At 35.9% G+C, this 20467-nt stretch overlaps 1 protein-coding gene and 1 pseudogene across 1 annotated transcript in view; both read left to right on the top strand.

Annotated features, from left to right (window-relative positions):
* Nucleotides 1-20467, top strand: part of LOC111155763 (dipeptidyl peptidase like 10) — a 1348454-nt gene that overhangs the window by 236669 nt on the left and 1091318 nt on the right. The gene's annotated exons all lie outside the window — the stretch shown is intronic.
* LOC111143431 lies at nt 1172-18738 on the top strand (annotated as a pseudogene).

The raw sequence follows: 20467 nt of genomic DNA on the forward strand, positions 1-20467 counted from the left end.
TTCTGATTCAATGATGTAGGAGGTAAATAATTTCCTTAAAAACACTCCTAAAGAATCTGAGTTATGCAACTAGAATTTACAGTTTACTCACCTGTAAGCACAAGCTTTCAAATAATTTTAATTAGCTCTTGCTGAATTATGAAGTTTATTTTATTTGCATTTGGTTATAAATGAACTGCACTCTTACTCTTAGATAATTTTGCTAAGAACAAAGGGAAAGGCAGTCATTTGAATTTCAAATTTATAGTCCATCAAATATGAAATGAATATTTAAAGATGAACAATAAAATTAGGCCACATTTTTGAAAAATATTTCTGCTTGCTAAAGTCAGAATTATACAGCCACGACCTTTAAAATAAAATACAGAGTTTCAGATAAATGCAGTACTTGTAGGTTATAGTTTCTGGAGAATTCTGCCCAAAGTGATATATGCCCATTCATCTTTCCTTTCAAAGAAAAAAAATTCTTTAAGTCAGATGAGTGTTCTAGAATGCTAAAATAATATAAATGACTTCCACTCTTCCATGTTAATATGGATTTCCCCCAAAGGTTTATAATCTTTGATGTCCAGTCATGCTTGACTTGGCATTTGAAAATTCTCCAGTAGATTTGCATCAGAATATGATTAACTACTAGGGACTCTAAAAAGAACACAGGGTTGCTTGTTTTTGCTTTCTCTTTAGATCAGATGCTATACTGGGAGATATATTAATGACAATTTCAAGGTAAATGGAGGCAGAAACAAGGTAAATGGAGTTTCCCATTGCAAATTTGTTTTGCTTGAGATATGATAATACATGTATATAAAACATATGACAATTACTCCACAAATTAGGGCATATGTATTAATGTCATGAAAGCATCAATGAAAAGTAAGCTGAATTTTACAAAATAGTTGTATGGAGGCTATTATCACATAATTTGTATGGTAAGACAGAAGAGAGGTAGAGTTCCTGGAAGCACTCAGACAATACAAGTCAACACATAGAATTTCTCCATCTTTAGTTATCTTCTCACATCTTACTTCACCCACATTCATTAGCTTAAAAACTCAGGGCTCCATGATCCTTTTATGTATCTATTTCATTCTGCTGCCCAAATATAGTGCAAATCAATCTTTGCCTGGTACAATGAAAGTACAAGAGAGATGCAGGGCATTTATAACTCACGATGGACTCACTGGCATTTGATCGCTCCATAGTGTCATGGTACTTTATGAAAATGTGGACAGTGGTAAGATTTTTGCTACATGTGTTCTAGCAACACCATGAAAACATTGCTTTCTCAATGAAATAATGACACAGTAATGAAGATTCCTGCTGTATAATGAGCCCAGGGGTTAACAAAGGAGCTTAATCATTAAAAGCTTAGGCTCTCCAGAACTACCCTACCTGGATTTACACAGCCCTGCTATTTACTAGCTGTGTGACTTTGAGCAGTTGACTTAATCTCTCTGTAAATTACATGCCATAAAAGGTAGAATGGGAATGATGAGAGGACCGTCCTCTGAGGACTGAGTTAATACATGTAAAACCCTTGGAATAGTATCCTTAACATAATAAGCACTTGATAAATCATAGTTGTTATTATTAATGAGAGTTTAAAGATAGGTAATAGAGGCAATCTGGGGGAAGAAGTGTAAGTGTATATCATCTGCACACATCCCAGGGAGCAATTAAATAAAATTCTACAGTTGAATCTTGAAGTTTGATTATTTTAAACTTAGGGTACCAAGTTTGAGATTCTTGTTGTGGTTAGCCAACTGAGAGAATGTTAAATTGAATTTTGATTATCTATATTTTTTGCACTCACAGCTGGCTCTTTCAGAGCTGATCTGTGTAACTCAGGCAGCACATGGAAGTGAAATTCTAAACTCCTTTTCTTCCCTCTCACTGAAGAAGCACGTGGGTAAATGTAGAGCTAACAGAAGGGTCATAACAACTTTGAGAGACTTACGGGTATAACTGAGTAGGGAATGGTCATCTTACTGGCATCATTGGTAGTCCCAGCCACAGTCAGGGGCATGAAAAGGAATAGTAGCTTAGGGCAGAAAAAGGATGCTATGGATGCTACAGAGGGGTCTGGACTCTCCTGACATAGTGTAGACTTCCCATAAATTCCCAAGTGTATATTTCATAACAAGAAAAAATGTAAGCTGAGTAGTGTGTGTCACTGTTGCTGCATACTTTGCCCTGTTGGACGTAGCCTTATGAGTGGGTGCCGCTGACCGGAGAAACCAGCACAAAGTTAAGGAAATGGGTGTCATACTGTCATACTGAGATAGGACAATGGGTCTTTCAGGAGCTTCCACTTAACAGCCTGTTCCAAGGGTAGCCTCTCTACAACCCTCTTCTTCCCTCTCTTCACTCATGCATGATCTCAGCCAAAAGGGATATGATCTTATTCTTTTCCTGTATGCTTTTTCTTCCTCATCATTTTTCTTTTCTTGTGATGCTTCCCACAACTGCCACAAGAGATACATAACACAAGACTCTTCCCCAGATGCAAAGTGCTGTTTCTGTTGCCACTTCCTTGTTTCTGAACAAAGGTGGAACTGACCCGTGGCTTCTTCACATCTGTCAAAGAAAGAAAGGCAGCTGTCTTTTGGAATGCCAGGACTAAACTTGTGCAAGACAGCCTGACAGAAAATTTTTCCTATCATCCGATTAGGGGAAATGGTTTGGAATCTGTATAGATGCTAGGGGCACTGACATTCTTAGCGTGCTGAAATTCCTAGAAATATAAGCTTTGTGATCTCAAGAACATGTGCTTATTCCAATGGACTTGAACAGACCCATGCACTGGAGAGGCAATGGGGTGTAACTTTCCTCACTCACATCAGTTACTGCACTCTGTTCATTCAGTAATATATGTTTAAACTTGGGGGGCAGTTGTGGAGTCTAAGGGACTTATTTTTGCCTTAGCAGCCCCATGAGAATAGTAGACTCAAGGTTCTGGCTGTCCATCCGATTCTACATATCACTAAGCTTGAACATAATTGGAGCTCGTTACTATACAGCTGATCATGTCAGAACCCGTATTACATTTAAATTCAAACTAAAACAGTTTTTGTAGGCTGTATGATATTCAATTTTAGTTTAAATATAATACAAGTTGGTGGGACTTATGTTCAGGATTTAGAATCTAACTCATCACCAAACACTTTATCTATATAATATCTATCTCATTTGTGTTTCTCTCTCCAATGCATAGCCTAATGGTAGACACATATTAGGCACTTAACATTTTTTTACAAGTGTATGAAAGAATAAATGAATATATAATTAATATTCTATTTATATAAACATTCCAGTGAGCAGATTACAAGTGTAAAAAGCAGGAAAAGCCAAATACTGAATTTTGCATATGCTTTCATTCTTTCTCTTTGTTTTTAAAGATTATATTTATTTATTTGACAGAGAGAGTGGGAAAACACAAGTAAGGGGAACAGCAGAGGGAGAGGGAGAAGTAGGGTCTCTGCTGAGTGGGGAGTCTGATGTGGGGCTTGATCCTAGGATCCTGGGAACACGACCTGAGCTTGAAGGCAGATGCTTGATGGACTGAGCCACCCAGGCACCCCATATGTTTTCATTGTAACTATATAAAATTACGCTCATGGAAAAGATGACTAGTGATTTTTTTTTCATTTTTCAAGCATTCTCCTATGCAGGCATTAGAAAACATCTTTTTATAAAGAGACAGATAATAATTTGTTTTAGCTTTGTAGGCCAGGAGGTCTTTGTAGCATGAAAGTAGCCACAGACATTAGTACGTACCTGAGCATGAGTGTGTTCAGGGACTGTGTAAAATAAGGGATGGCCGGATTTGGCCCGATGAGCACAGTTTGACCATCCATGTTTTCTTCTTTCAACAAACCAGATGTAGTGTTATATACTGGGATCCAAAGGCAAATAAAATCTAATCCTTATGTTCAACTACATCCCAATCCAAACTACAGTTATTGTCTTATTTTTAAATTAAAGTCATCCATAAATTAGTTTTCTCTTTATCTTGTTGACATCTTCCTAGTTGATATAACTTGAAGGATAGGCTCCTTCTTTCAATATATTTTGAGAGTTTAGGGAAGGAACAAATGCCAGTGAGTAAGGCAACTTTGAGCCTATATGAATGATAAGTCCTCAGTGAATATAAATTACCATCAAAGTATGTGGTTAGTACTGTTGCTTAGCTCTGCAAAGAAAGAACAGAACTCAGTGTTAACGCTGAAATTTGCCTTCAAAGACAATGGAGTCAGTGAACTACAGAATCCTTGCAATCCTTACAGAATATTCATGCTTGGCAAATCCCATTCTGTGTACTATTATTGCTCAAAGAGTGCTCAGGGGATATTGAGTAAATGCTTCTGGAGAGGAGATAAGACTTCAGAAAAGAAGAGTGCAAATAGAAACGTACGTTTTTACAAAGGACTCAATTGTACGAGTGCTAATAAGAATGCAATCTAAGTTTAATCAGGAGTGCCTTGTAGAAGTGGGTAAGTACAAATCTGAACCATTCTGATGGCTTTGCCAAAGGATGTTCTACATGCTAAAACTTGGGAAAAAATACTTATCGAAAAACGTTGTGAGTTTTAAAAATATTCAACAGGTATACACTGATTTTCTTTGGTGTCCTTTAACCAGTGACTTTTTGAGGTTTGAGGGAACGAAATGTTACTTTCACCCAATGGGAGGTGGTCCGGTGAGAATTCAGCATTCTAACATAGAACGCTGGTCATGCTTTTTCCCACATGGAAATTTTGTTAGCCTTCCAGGTCAGATGTGTCTAGGTAGCAGAGGAAAAACCACCTCAAAATTCTTTCCATCCCACATGGAATCATACCTGAAAACTGAACAGTATGTTATAGAGACACTTGCATTCAGAGATAAAGCTGGTTTTCAAAAGACGTGTTAGGGTTAAAGATCTTTCAAAGTGATAAAGAGCAGGTTAAGTCTGCTGGTCCCACGATGTTTTTAAAGCTATGCACAGTTTTCTCCTGTTTAAGGACTTACGTAGTATTTGCCATCTTGTATTCTTCTAACATTGATAAGTTTATCTTTGGCGAAAGAAACCCCGCATTCATGCTCATCACTCTGTTATGTTATTTCCAAGGAACACTAAGGAGAATGCACATCTGGGCTGCATCACAAGTTCCCATGCTTGTGACCTTGGAATTGCTGGCCTCTTATTTTCTTTATCTCTAGAAGTGGATAAAAGCCTACTTGGATGCCTGGGTGGCTCAGTCAATTAAGCATTAGACTCTTGATTTTGGCTCAGTTTATGGTCTCAGAGTCAAGATATCAAGCCCTGTATAGGGCTCCCTCCTCAGTAGGGACTCTGCTTGAGATTTTCTCCCTCCCCCTTTCTCTCCACCCCTCCCCCTGCTCGCTCTCTCCTATGTGCACACTCTCTCTAAAATAATATAAGTCTTTATAAAAAAAGGTAGTATATACTTTATGGGATTACTAGAGTAAAAGTAGGTAAAGCACTTCAAGTGCCTGACATAATATCTTTTCATAAAAATTAAGAACTATTATTAAGAATACCAATAAAAATATATATTATGGTTAGTGAAAGTTCAAGCAACAATTCAGTCCTTGTGCTTATTATTCTGAAATTAATTTCTAAACTTTTCCTGAATTATCAGCATGCTAATAAGACATTGAATGTAATTAACAATGCTGGAAGTAAAACTTGGACATTTTTCTTTTTTAAAAAATGTATTTTATCATTTAGCATAGTCTGGCACTAATGATTTTTAGTTTAGAGGTAGAGATATTCACGTAGTATGTGGCTGTATCATTTATCAACCAAATAGGATCATTTGTAAAAGTAAAAAGGGTATTAAAATAATTAAATTCCATAATTTTTAATATTTATTTATTGACCAACACAATGGATTTATTGCTTTTGTAGACCTATATGATAATTATATTTCAAAACCTATTTTCAGAAATAAAATTCTTTCAAAAGTAAAAAAGTAGCATATGCATTTTATTAAAGCAAAAAATCCTACTTTATATTATCTGGATAGTAAAAGGATAGCATTCAGAGTTCAATTTTTCTTAGTGCACATTTTCATACTTTGATCAAATTCTTATTTGTGTCTATTTCATACTACATTGATAGTATATTTCTGAAGAGTGCATATTCATTTGTGACTTGGAATTATTTAAATTATTTTTCATAAAAATAGGAAATCATATGTAATTTCCAAAGTTGCATTTTCTTGTTAATAAATTTGAGATTGTTGACATATTCAATTGATTATCTTTGTAGACCATAATAATTTTTTAATGAGAATGTACTTTTTTTTTACATATGCTGAACTCCTAATTGTGAGTTTCTTAAAATATTTCTATATATAGATAGATTGATAGATGAATAGATATCTATGAATATATGTATGGATAAATATATTCATTCTTTTTTATTGTTTCTCTAGAAAACCCTAATACAAACATAATAAAATTTTTAAAGCTGTATTTTGAGTCCATAAATTGACAGGAAAAAAAAATGGAACCAGTATAGGAATTAATTAGTTGATGAGTCTAACAGCATTGGTATAAAACTAGAATCATTTAAACTGTTTCCAGAGTTCTTCTGTTATTCAAGCCAATAAATTAACAGTTATCACTTTATATTTTATTCTTGCACATGAAAAGTTGGAATTAAAAGTGATCAACATTAATTTAGAAGAATAGTAATTTGATCTAACTAAAAAGTCACATTGCATAGAATGTTATATAAATACATCCTTTGTTGCTGCATGTATTAAATCCTTATTTTCCAGTAGAGTCATCTTAAGTTCACTATAATATTTGAAGGCCATGGAGGTGCTTTTTAAGTAGATTTGAGTTCTCCAATTTAAATATTATCAGTGATACTGTTACAATTCCTATGGTGGATAGTGAATAATGACATTTTGTGAAAGTTACATTATCAACTTTTTTGAGAAGCAGAAATATCATCATTAAATTTTCATTAAATATGTGTCTTTTTATTTGTTGCTCCTAAATAGTTTATTATAAAATAAAAAATAAAACAAATTATAATTTTATGCTGCAAAACAAGGAAACAACCATTATGGCAACAGACAGAATACTCTCTCATTTGCTAAGGCAGGACTTCTTGGCTTCTATTTCCCACTCAAATTTTACATATGCACTTCTAATATTTCCTACATTTTCCACAGCCTTGCAGACTGACATCTTGGTGGCTTGAACTTCTCAGGAAGTTCAAGTGAACTTGGGACTGGCTATGACCATGGTGAAGTTAGATGGTGCTCAAAGTGGGTCCTCAGGGGGCAGCACCAAATTCTTCTACCCACTCCACAGAGATTTGAATTATTTCTGAGTGTGCTTCATTTTATCAGCAAGAGCCCAGCATCTATGCCTTAAAGAGTTAAGTTAAAGCTACATTGCATTTGAAAAATGTTGGGAAAAGAAGAAATGTATTGATGTTTGTCTTTAAACTTAACCACCAGTTAAAGTGAGAACTCCGCTCCGCCAACCTAAATCCCTCATGCGCTAGGAGAGATCACAGGAGAAACTCACAGTACAAAGTGGAGAACTCCCAAACCTATACCAGATCATTGAATTCAACTATTTAAAAAAATAGCATTGTTGAAAAATGAAAATTCTGGAACACATGCCAAGTCAGAAAGACAACTCATGTAAATTGGACCTGTCCCAAACTAGGACATGTGGTTAACCTGTGCATGAGTCACCACCAGTCTTTCTGAGTTACTGCCACTCACAGATGATTTATCTGATACATATGTAAAATAATTGTTAATTTCACTACTTTCCAATTTAATTATCTCAGCTTTCATTTCCATACTAATTACGTTCTTCATATATGTTCTTAAAATATCCTTCATGCTTTTGTAGTTGTTGGATATCATTGGAATAACAATGTGAGTTAAATACTTCAAAATTAAACCCAAACTCAACAAAATGTGATGCTCGTTCACGATTCCCACCACCCATTGTGGGTATGGGCAGAGCTAATGTATTTTGCTATGGAGCATTGGTTTTTTTCATGTATGTAAAAGTAAATAATAGGTCATTAGAATAGAAGCTTCTTGTTTTAATGCTATTGAGTAAATTATACAAAACATTCAAGGTGCCTGGGTGATTCAGTCAGTTAAGCATCTGTGTTCAGCTCAGGTAATGATCCCAGGGTCCTGGGATTGAGCCTCACATCTGGTTCCCTGCTCAGCGAGGAGTCTGCTTTTCCCTCACCCTCTTCCTCTCCTCCCTGCTCATGCTGTCTCCCTCTCTCTCAAATAAATAAATAAAATCTTAAAAAAATTATTAAGAAAATTCAACTTACATGAATTTACTTAAAAAGAAGATTGAAAGAATATGACCCATCACAGAAATGCTCAACTATCAATCTGTGTCCCAGAACTGAAAACCAGAGCCTTTAACTGCAGGGAGAATATTGGCTGACTTCTTATTTCTGTATTGAATAACCAATCCCACTCTTCTCTGATAGAAATTGTATTATGTATCAAGTTTCAAAAGTCAGGCCTTTCATTACTTATTCTCTCCCCCATGTTTTTATCTCAACTTGTAGCTGCATGTAATGAATCATCACCATGTTCTCTTATACATGCTTGTTTATTTTCTGTATTGTATGAGGTTCTGTCTAGGACAAGGACACGTCTTATTCCTTATATTTAAACATCCACTTAGTGTGATTTAAAATGGAGTAAATAACTCGAGACATGTTTGTTGAAAAAAATGTCAAGTTTGCACTCATTTTCTGGTCATAACTTTCCTACTAATCACCTCAATGATTGCCATTTTAAAAATTCAGAATAATTTATAATACTGAAAACTTTATAGATTCCAGTGTGACAGCTGGATTCCTAATAACTGTCCTTGAGACAAAAACAGTATCGAAAACTGTTCTGATGACCATCATACTTTTAAATATATATATAGGCCAGCAGAATTTGTGTTATTTTTAAATACCAGTAATACACGTTTTTAAGACCAGTAGTTCAGCCTGTAGTAATTGGTGTGCATATATATTTCTAGCGGCCTGATAATAAATATGTTGTTGCTAAAGGGGACTTTGGTATTGTGGGTGAGAGGATGGTTTTATATCAACAAATGAGCTGCATCTTTCTGCAGAAACTTTGTCTCTCTCATATTACAGAGTGTCAGATTCAGTGTTGAGTTGTTGGCACTATAATATCTACAGCAATTTTCACATGAGAGATTTTATAAAATCCTTTCTTGATTCTGCTTACTACTGACACAAAAGAACTGTTTAGTTGAAGTACTTAAAATGAAATATTTAGGGGCACCTGAGTGGCTCAGTCGGTTGTATGACTGAACCTTGGTTTTAGCTCAGGACAAGATCTCAGGGTCCTGGGATGGAACCCCACATCCTTCTCTCTGCTCAGCATGGAGTCTGCTGGAGACTGTCTCTCTCCCCCTCTCCCTCCAACCCCCCTCACACATTCTCTCCAGATCAATCAATCAATCTTAAAATTATTTAGTAATTTGTCACTTAGGCTGCCTTTAAGCCATCAACATTTTTGGCACATGAAACAGGCTTTCTCACATAAAAAGGTCCATTTTTAAAAAAATTATGAAGAACATAGAGTGTTCCAGGGAGAAACCCTGTGTTAAAGCATCTCCCTTTGTCAATGTCATTAGGTTTGCCCTAAACCTCCCATTTAATGTCTGCAAAACTTGAAGAGTGTCTTTAAGCACAAAATCTACACATGCCAACATACAGAACACGTGGCATTTCTATTTCAAGGGAAAATTGTGTTTATCCTATTACCTGTCATCATAATACCTGTCTGAAATGTTGCTGCAAGTCATACATCATCTTAGAAGTAAATAATTTTCTTGATGTGTTGTAGAAAAATACATCAATACAGAGAATGCTGATGGTGTGATTATAGTAATTATCACATGAAACGAGGATAGTTACTACTATTTACTTCTGTTTTAATTCATCATAGAGCTAGTGAGAGTCACATTAGGGAGGATATACAAGGTGAAATAACATTAAGGAATTTTTGTTCACTGCAAGTGAAATGAATAAAGGGCTTTGAAGTAGATTTGATTTACAGTTTTTTTTTTTTTTCTGGCTAAACTCTAGGGCAAATTTTAATTACCTATATTATGGTTTTGAGAGGGATTAAAGTAACTTTCAGCTAGCGATAGTATTATAAATAGTCATCTAAAAGATGAGATAGACTTTAAAATGTTTAAAAATTTTCCAGAAGTTATCATTTGTGTTGTTGATTATCATTTTCTTTTATTAGATCCTGGATTATCCAGAGGCAGAAATCACTGTATTTGTTTTTCTATCCTGTGAATCAAAGTGGTGTATGGAACATATTGGTATATGGAAAGCGATCTGTGTGTGCTGGGTCTCACTCATGTTGATGTGTGAGAGGTGATTGTTAGATTTTTCAGGAATTGGACAACCTGGTGTTGCATTAGTAGCTTGACCTCAGGTATGGTGGGAGCATTTAAGCATAGAATTGGGCAGGGAGAAGACTTTTCTCCAGAGAGCAGATTGTTAAACACTTACTGGCAGACCACTAGAAAGCTTTCAAGAAATGAGGAATGAATGAAGAATGAGTGATTGATTTTTTGAAAATAGTGATAATCTGCAATAATACAAAGAAATACAAACTACTCATGAAATAGACACACAACATTAGATACGGTATTTGTAATCTGGTGTCAGACAGGCTTCCCGTTCTAATGTGGGCTCTAGCACTGATTGGTTGTATATTGTTACACAAGAAATTTACCTTCCTTGAGGTGGAAGCTTCTTCCACCATGTGGGGATACAATGAAAATCTGTACCCTGGAGGAGGGCCCTCACTCGACCATATTGGCACCTCGGTCTTGGGCTTGCAGCCCCAAGAACTGTTTTGAACTTAAAAGCCAACAAAGATCATCACTTTAAAGTGGATAATGATGAAAATGAACACCTGTGTTCTTTAAAAACAATCATGTTAGGGGTTTGTGCGAAGGCTGAATTGCACATTGTTGCAGCAGATGCATTAAATCATGAAAGCAGTCCAGTTACATCCCACTGGCAGCTTTGAAAATGTCCAGACAGCTGGTGGCTTCCCTCGGGGCTTTGAAATAACACCACCTGTGGTCTCATGGTTAAGTGGGTTCAGGGTCTGTGCCTATTAGTGGACAGTGCTTAGTGCTTGTAGACAGAGATGCAAAGTCATGTGAAGCCCCTAAGTATGCTTGGAAAGTGATCTGCTCTTGGAAGTGACAGCAAGTTTCCACAGGGAAAAACAAACAAACAAACAAACAAACAAACAAAAAACCCTTGAAGCTGATAAAGATGAGGATGATGAAAATAATGATGATGATAATGATTTTGATGAGGAAGAAGCAAAGGAAAAGCCTCAGTAGATAAGTGTAAGTGTGGGGCGCTTGGGTGGCTCAGTGGGTTAAGTGTCTACCTTGGGCTCCAGTCATGATCTCAGGGTCCTGGGATGGAGGCCAGTACCCAGCTCCATGCTCAGAGGGAAGCCTGTTCCTCCCTCTCCCTCTGCCCTCCCCCCACTCCAGCCCTGCTTGTGTGCGCTCTCTCGTTCTTTATCAAATAAATAAAAATAAAATCTTCAAAAAAAAATAAATGTAACTATAATACTCCAGTCAAAAATGCACAAAAATCAAACCAGAGTGGAAAAGACTCAAAACCATTAGCACTAAGACCAAAAGGCGAAGAATCCTTCAAAAAAACAGCAAAAAACTCCTAACACACCAAAAGAATCTAGTTATGCAGAATACATAAAAACAAAAATGCAAACAAATATAGAAAAAATGGTGGCTCTCTTCCTAACTTGGAAGCCAAGTTCATCAACTATGTGAAGGGTTGCTTCTGGATGTCTGACCTGGGAGCTTATTCAATATTGTTGGCAGTTAAGGAAGTCTCTTAAAGGAAATATTTTAGATAGTTTTTATAATTTTCCATCTTATTTCATTTCTGTAACAGTTGATATATTGCTGTCCTTTTTATAATGCAGAGTGTGAACTTTCCCTACCAGGTCTGATAAATATTGTCTAGGTCCCATTGCCAAAATGTGTTGTCCAAATGTCTGCTTAGTTTTTAAAAATAGAATTTTGTCTTTGCTTGGTTTTAGATACATGTGGAATGTCATAATCACAGTGCTGGTCAAACAAATGGAAATGGTAGGGAGACAAAAATATACATATTAAATAAACTCAGTATTTTAATAAAGTAAAAGAAAATAAATGAAGTTTAAAGTAACTTGTTCAATGGTGTCTGTGTGAGAGAGAGAGAGAGCAAGAAAAAGGGAGATAGAGATGGGGTAATAATGTTGTTCACCATATAAGAGTATAATGGAGATTGCCTAAAATTTATGAGATTGAATCATAGGGAATAGATTTTGTTACACATCAAAAACAATTCATTATTTCTTATGATTGACTTTTATAGTAGGTGTGCAATAAATATTGGAAGAGAGACAGAAGGAAAGAGAAAAAAAAAGTTGGTTAGGAAGAAAGAAAAAATATAGATGCTATCCAAATTTCATTCAATAAATTTTTTTCACTGGGTCCATACACATCCTGCCCAATCATCCAGTTCACTACTATGGTCGGTGACTTACGCAACAAAAACTGATGTTCGCACAATCTGATGTAAGGTATTAAAGCCCCTAGAGACGCCTTATGGACTGTGCAATATATGTTGACATGTGTAATGTGTATTAGTATATTGTAATCTTTTGAGAATGATGATCTATTTAGACTGTATTTTGGGGACTAAGTTAAGAAACACTTTTTAATCTATGTGGCTAGCTAACTCCTTTCAAAAAGCAGTATGAGTCTTTTTTTTAAAGAAAAATTTCCATCTGTACTGAAGTTTCAAATAGCTGTATATCAAGGGAAACATATGTAAATATTAATTAGAGCATAAATCAGTTCATGCTGTGCATCCTGTTCTGCAGAATGTGTTTCAAACTAACAAATATGCCATGTGTTATCTTTCTCTTGAATGCAAAGAGATCCATCTCATCTCTTATTTTTATATAATATTCTGTGGTATGGATGAGTCAAAGAAGACTAAATCAATCTTCTCTCACTATCAGCTTTTGTGAACACTGCAGCAGTGTATGTGCATGTATACGTGTGTGTGTCTGTTCATATATATATATATATTTTATATGTATTTACACAAACATATAAATATCTGAGTATATGCACACACTATTACATATGTAGATACACACATTGTGTTAATACATGGGTAATATATATATATGATAAAGTCCTGGAGTTGGAAGTTTGGAAGTTGAAAGCTTCAGTTTGGCTAGATATAACTGAATTGTTCTCCAAAGAGGTTGTGCTTAGACTTTCTGCAAAAAAAAGTATTTTCTCCATTTATTGAAAAACACTTCATAAATCATCTCTGGAATATTTTCAAGTTTGATATATGAAAAAACTTTAATTAATTACTTGCACTTATTTAATTAACTATATTAATTTAATTAATTTAATGTACTTAATCAATTACATTAATTGATTATCAGTGAGGCTGATCACCTCCATGTGTATTTATTGCTATTTCATTTTTTTCCCACATTTTCTCCTTCATATTTTCAGCTCACCCCCTTTTTTTTTTAAGATTTTATTTATTTATTTGACACAGAGAGAGAGATCACAAGTAGTGGCAGAGAGGCAGGCAGAGAGAAAGGAGGAAGCAGGCTCCCTGCTGAGCAGAGAGCCCCTATGCCATGCGAGGCTGATTCCTGGACCCTGAGGTCATGACTTGAGCCTGAGGTCATGACCTGAGCCAAAGGCAGAGGCTTAATCCACTGAGCCACCCAGGCGCCCCTTCAGCTCACCTTTCTATTGGAATATAAGGCATCTTTTTAAAAAATATATTTGTCAGTATGCTCCAAATAATGTTTACATTTTTGTTTTTCCTTAACTTTCTCTGTGGTGCTTTTTACTGCCAACATTTTAAAATTTTATGTAGTGACGTCTGTCACTACTTTCTTTAAAGATTTATATCACCCACACACATCTATCAATCTCCCATTTTCCAATATTTTATATATTTTTTTTAATATTTAAGTCTTAGATCTCTAGGGAATTTATTTTGGTGAAGTGAGTGAGCACTGGTTTATTACCTAATAAGTTATCCCAAAGACACTTATTGAATAATCTATGTTTCCCTTGTCCATTTGAAATACTTACTTTCCTGGGGAGAGGGGTCAGATGCCTGAGGAGTAGGGTGACCCTAAATTTGCCTCCTCTCTCCAATACAGCTAGATATTTATCAAATCATTCTGAAGACTTAAGAAATCTGTTGAAAGAGTTGAAATACTTGTTTTCCTATATTCTGATTATCAATGTATCTTGGGTATATTTAGTGTATGCAAAATTATTTTCCAGTGGCTATTCTGGTCTTGCAACTACAACATCCTGTTGCAATTTTGGTTGTTTTTATTATGTATTTTAATATTATTTAGGACAAGTTTTTTTTCATTACTCTGTACGTGTGTGTGTGTGTGTGTGTGTGTGTGTGTGTGTGTGTGTGTGTAATTTACCTGGCTATACTTAACATTTTCTTTTTCTAGATAATTTTTTTTTAGGATTTTATTTATTTATTTGACAGAGAGAGAGAGAGCACAAGCAGGGGGAGCAGCAGGCAGTGGGAGAGGGAGAAGCAGACTTCCCACTGAGGAGGGAGCCAGATGTGGGGTTCGATCCCAGACTCCTGGTATCATGACCTGAGCCGAAACAGATGCTTAACAGATGAGCACCCAGGAACCCTTCCAGATGAATTTTTAAATATTTTAACACATTGCAAATTTAAACAGAGACAGACACACAGATGCTTACACATTGTAATTTTCACTGAGCATACACCAAATTTATGGATTGGTTTAGAGAGAACTAATGTGATACAAACTGAATTTCTGTATTTCTCCATTTATTTAAACTTTTCTTCTTGCTTCTGCAGAGTTTTGCAGGCATTTTTGAAAGGTATTTTCAGGGTTTTTTTTGTTTTGTTTTGTTTTGTTTTTTACTGTTGCTGTTGTGAATGAGATATTTTTTAAATTGCATTTTCTAAACTGTTATTATTTGTGTACTGTAAAGGTAAGGGATTTTTATATTCATTTTTAGCTTTGGCACTATTTTGAAATTCCTCACCATTTCTAATGCTTTTTTTAGTACTTTTTCCTGGGTTTTTCTATTTTTGCTACTGTTTTCCACATATTACATATTGAGTACTTTCCCTCTGTCTCTAGTCTAATGGCATTGGCAAACCATTCCAAAATACTGATGGGAAAAGCAGGTATCTGTATCTTAAACCTGACTTTGATGACAAGGCTTTTAGGATTTCACCAGTAAACAGAGTATGTATGGGCTGGTGAGATGCGTTCCATGTGTTTATCAAGGTACGTGATCCATCAGCTCCTAATTTCTTACAGTACTTTTTTTAAAGATTTTATTTATTTATTTGTCAGAGAGAGAGAGGAGCAAGAGTGAGCACAAGCAGACAGAATGGCAGGCAGAGGCAGAGGGAGAAGCAGGCTCCCTGCCGAGCAAGGAGCCGGATGTGGGACTCGATTCCAGGATGCTGGGATCAATACCTGAGCCGAAGGCAGCCGCTTAACCAACTGAGCCACCCAGACGTCCCCAGTATTTTTTTTTAAATGTATTGAGCATTTATTGCAACTTTCTATGTGCTTCCCGCCCACTGTTTTTTAGAGAGTAGTAATCACATTTCTAGTTAAATTTGGAATATATATCTGTTGGTTCCATTTCTCCGATACTTTAAAAGGTGACTAAAATTGATTTTCTAATATTTTGTTTAGAATTTTTACGTAGATTTATATAAGTAGGAGATATTTGTAATTTTCTTTCTCAGTCCTATCTTCTAAGTTTTCCTAAGGGTACTGTTATGATTATAAAAGAGATTTGGAAATATTTCTCTCAGTTTATAGCAGTGGTTCCCAACCTGCCTATAGGTTAGAATTTTATTTTATTTTAATTTTTTAAATTATTACATACAATTTTTTTAAACTTTATTTTTTTTTCAGTGTTCCAAGACTCATTGTTTATGTATCACACCCAGTCCTCCATGCAATACGTGCCCTCCTTAATACCTACTACCAGGCTCACCCAACCTCCCATCCCCCACCCTTCCCAAACCCTCAGTTTGTTTCTCAGAGTCCACAGTCTCTCATGGTTCATCTCCCCCTCCGATTTCCCCCAACACCCTTCTCCTCTCCTTCTCTCAATGTCCTCCATGTTATTCTTTATGCTCCACAATTTTAAAAACCATAAACATTTAAAAGTTACTTAGGGCCTGGGCCAACGCCAGATCACTTGCACGGAACTGGGAGTATCAGTGATTTCAGTGCAATGTAGTCTCAGATTTCTTCTATTTTTTGCCTTATGTTGAACACAGATGCCACCATTACTCATTCTTTCCAACCAAGCAGAATAAGGGAATCAGCATGCATCTGTAAGCAAACCAAGTATCTTCTATCTTTCTTTGGAACAAAACTAGAAGAGGTTACTCAAGGTATTGGCCATTTGGGATTTTCATTAGATGTGTGACCCTTTCTTAAGTGGAAATTAATGACATTAAAGGTTTTTTTTTTTATTTTGGGGGTGTTTTTTGTTTGTTTGTTTGTTTTTAGATAGCTGTAGCGAAACAGTCTCTTTGATAACTTTCACAATGTTTTTCATTCTTGCAAAAAGCACTAGAATCAGCTTAAGAGCTGACCTCAAATTCTTCTGGAAAAATCAAAGCCAAATAAACTCACCATTCTTACATCCCTGTTTCCCTCGATCACTCTGAAAGATATTCAGCCTCTAGAACCATCCACCCATTTGTTCATGTGTCCACCTGCTCTAACATTCATCACCAAACTCAATCCTGTTTTTCTCACTCTACATTTGGTTACTCTTTGTCATGGAGAGATTCGATGTAACCCAGTGTCATTGTATTCTCAACCACTTCACTGGCACTGTGATTTCTCTCTGGCCTGATCACGCTTTCTCTGTGCTTTCTCAAACTAAGACTTGTGATTTCCCAACCCTATGTCCCTTGTGTAAGGATGTGAACAAAACACTTCACATTCTTACATATAACTCAGTAATTTGTCACCTTTATGTAAAAAGTTCTGCTCATCTGGGACTTTAATCATCTGCTAACTACCCCTTACCTCTCCTCTCTTCGCTGCCACCTACAAACTCCCAGGCATCTCTCCCTTCAATTCATGAAATATTTTAGCTTCTAGATGATTGCCTTCATTCATGCCAAGCCCTGCTACTATCACCCTGTGTGATACCTCATCACAGAACCCACCCATTCAATCTGACCTCCTCAACAATGATCTTCATTTTTATTTCAGACTAATTATCCTCATCGATGACTGCATGTTTAAATTTTCTTTCTCATGTAACAGCTATATAAGTCTAAAATTTTACATTTAGACATTCTACTTAACTTCCTGTCCTCCCATCTGTCTACTGAATTACATCTTTTTCTCTATCATTTGTCTTGCTTCTTCACATCAGATGCATAAGTAAATCCTATTGGTTCCACCATTTTACCTCTCCTGGACTTCTTCAGTAGTCTCCTATAGGCTCCTGTCAGCTTGATTTTTGCTCCTCTGCTTTTCTTAGAGACTAAATCAGATCCTGTCACAACCATTTTATAACCCACCATGAGCTACCTGTTGCAAATAGGATAATATCTATACTCTTCAAAAGCACTGTACAATCTGTTCCCTACCGACCTCTTAGATCCTATTTCCTACCACTCACCTTTAATCACCATACCCAGTTTATAGGGATCTTTCTATCTTCTCCCTTTGAAGAAGCCAAGCTTAGTCCAGCCTCAGGCTTTTGTACCTTTTTTTTTTTTTCCCTCCTGCCTGAAACATCTCTCTCACATCTTTGCTTGGCTGCCTCTTCTGCATTATTTAGATTTTAGCTCAAATGCCTCCTTCTCAGAGGGTTCTGTTAAAATACTCACCAACCACTCTCTTTCCAGCAAGTAGTTTTTATTTTCCTGCATAGTTTTAGTCTGCTGAAAACTTATATTTTTCTCTTGTTTACATATTTAGTTTACGTATTTATTTCTGTGCTTCCCACTAGACCATAAGGCCCATAAGAATTAGAACCTTTTCCTCGGTCTCTTTTCTCACAATATCCTCAGCCTTGGAAGAATGCCCAGAATATAGAACATTCCTATTAAATGTCTGCTTGAAAAGAAAGCATGGGAGAGAAAAAACTTATTTTACCCCACCCTTTGCACCTCTTTACTTCACTCCCATATGCATTTTAGGCTTTGGGGCTCTTCATTTGACTCCTGTCCCATACGGGATGCTCTGCAATAGGACTACATTTGTACCGATCTGCGAAACCCGCAGGATTCGTCCAGGCTCTTGTTATCTCCCGCTTGCACCGGGCCTGCAGAGCGCTGTTGGGGAAAATCACCCGGCTGCCCCCATGCTGCTCTGTGTTCTGCCGCTGCGCTGTCATCTGTCATCAGTGCCTGCTATCTCCGTCTCCTCCCTTTTATTCTTTTCACCCGAAAGGAGGGAAGACCCGTCTTCTCTTTTATGTAAGACGGATACCTTCACTCTCCTCTGGATCTCTCTTTCCCCAGATTCCTCAGAGCCCTGCACCAGTACATATCTCCTTTCTTGGGCTCAGTGGCCCGTGACCTCTTCTTAATACTTACTACTTCCTACTGTTCATAAGCTTTTGAACTTGTTTAGATCTCCGTCATCGCTCATCCCTACGTTTTCAGGAATGAACTGCTGTCCACTTCTATTTTCTCCCCATGCTTCCCCACCTAGTACACAGTAAATGCCCCACAGCACAATGTTGATACTATAGTTCCCCTATGTAGAAAAACCTTTGATATTATATCCATCTGTTGCACGAGGTCCAGATCCTTTGTCCTGGCCCCCACTTACTACACGCATACATCTTTTCTTCCTTCCTTCCATCCTTTCTCCTCCTTTTCTTGCCTAATTCTCCTACCTTCTATCCATTGATTCAACAAAAGCTACTTAAGTGCCTTTCATGAAGTTAATATTCAAATTTGAAATTAATTATCTAGTACTAATAGATACGTTCTCTTGGAAAAAAAAAAAAAAAACAAACAAACACCAAACACTACAATTAGGACATATCCTATTTGGTCACTGCCTCTAGGCTATCTCTTAAGAGGTATTAATTGTTATCAGTTAGTGGGAATCCTTTCAAATACCTATTCACTTAACAGAAATTCCACAGTATGATTTGTGTTGTGTTTTTGTTTTCCTCTTACTTTGTTTTAATTTTTACATAAATTAAATTATTATGCAAGAACTTTTAGCACTTTTTTTTTCATTCAACAGATTTTGGAAAGTTGGTAATTATCGGTATACATATAAATCTGACCATTCAACAGCTAGCATCCGGCAGTGTAATGTTCATTTAGTTCACCAGCTTAGCTTATTTAGCTACTCCTCCATTAGTGGGCATTCAGATTATTTTTCCTTATTATTCACTTATTTATTTTTATTATTTTATTATTATTATAATAAATATATAATATTTATATAAATAATATATAAATAAATAATAAATTATAATAAATTTATTATAATAAATTTATTATTATTATTCACTTATTTATTCACTGAAAAAGTGAACATTGCTACTTCTAGCTCCTGGACATATGTCTCTTGGTTTTCTAGGGTAGATATGTAGAAATGTAATTTCAGTGACACAGGGTGTACAGAATTTAGAACTTGTGGATGCTACCAAATTGTCTTCTATGTTGTCTACATTAATTTATATCTTCACCATCACAATATAAGAATTGACTATTCCTGTACATTCTTACTTGCCAAATTTGTTTTACTAAACTTGTATGTTAGCCGTTCTCAAAACGGTAAAAACAAACAAGGGAAAAGTATCTTTGGTAATAAAAGTTTTTCATGTTTGGGTTACTGGAAAAGTTCAGTATCTTTGCATATTTTATTGGTGATTTTTATTTCGTTTCTATAATGAGACCATTTATAGTCTTTGCCTTTTGAAACTGAACAATTTTGTCCATAAGAATTTTACTTTTTAAGATAATAATCTTGTTAATATATGCTGAAAGTACTTTCAGCTGTCTCACTTAAATTTTAGCCTTATTGTTTTGTCAGTCACATTTATCTCTGTTTTCTATATGGACAGTGCTTCTGAATTTTAAATCTTTGTCTACTCTTAAAGGCATACATATATTTTTTCTATCATTTTTTACTCATAATTTTTAATCCTCACAACAGTACTATGAAGAGGGCACTCTTGTTTTTTGCTGGATCATATGGTAGTTTATTTTTAAAGAGTTTATTTATTTATTTGACACAGGGAGAGAGATCACAAGTAGGCAGAGAGGCAGACAGAGAGATAGAGGGAAGCAGGC

Source organism: Enhydra lutris, unplaced genomic scaffold (assembly GCF_002288905.1).
Source record: "Enhydra lutris kenyoni isolate GAN:26980312 unplaced genomic scaffold, ASM228890v2 scaffoldscaffold1, whole genome shotgun sequence".
NCBI lineage: Eukaryota > Metazoa > Chordata > Mammalia > Carnivora > Mustelidae > Enhydra > Enhydra lutris.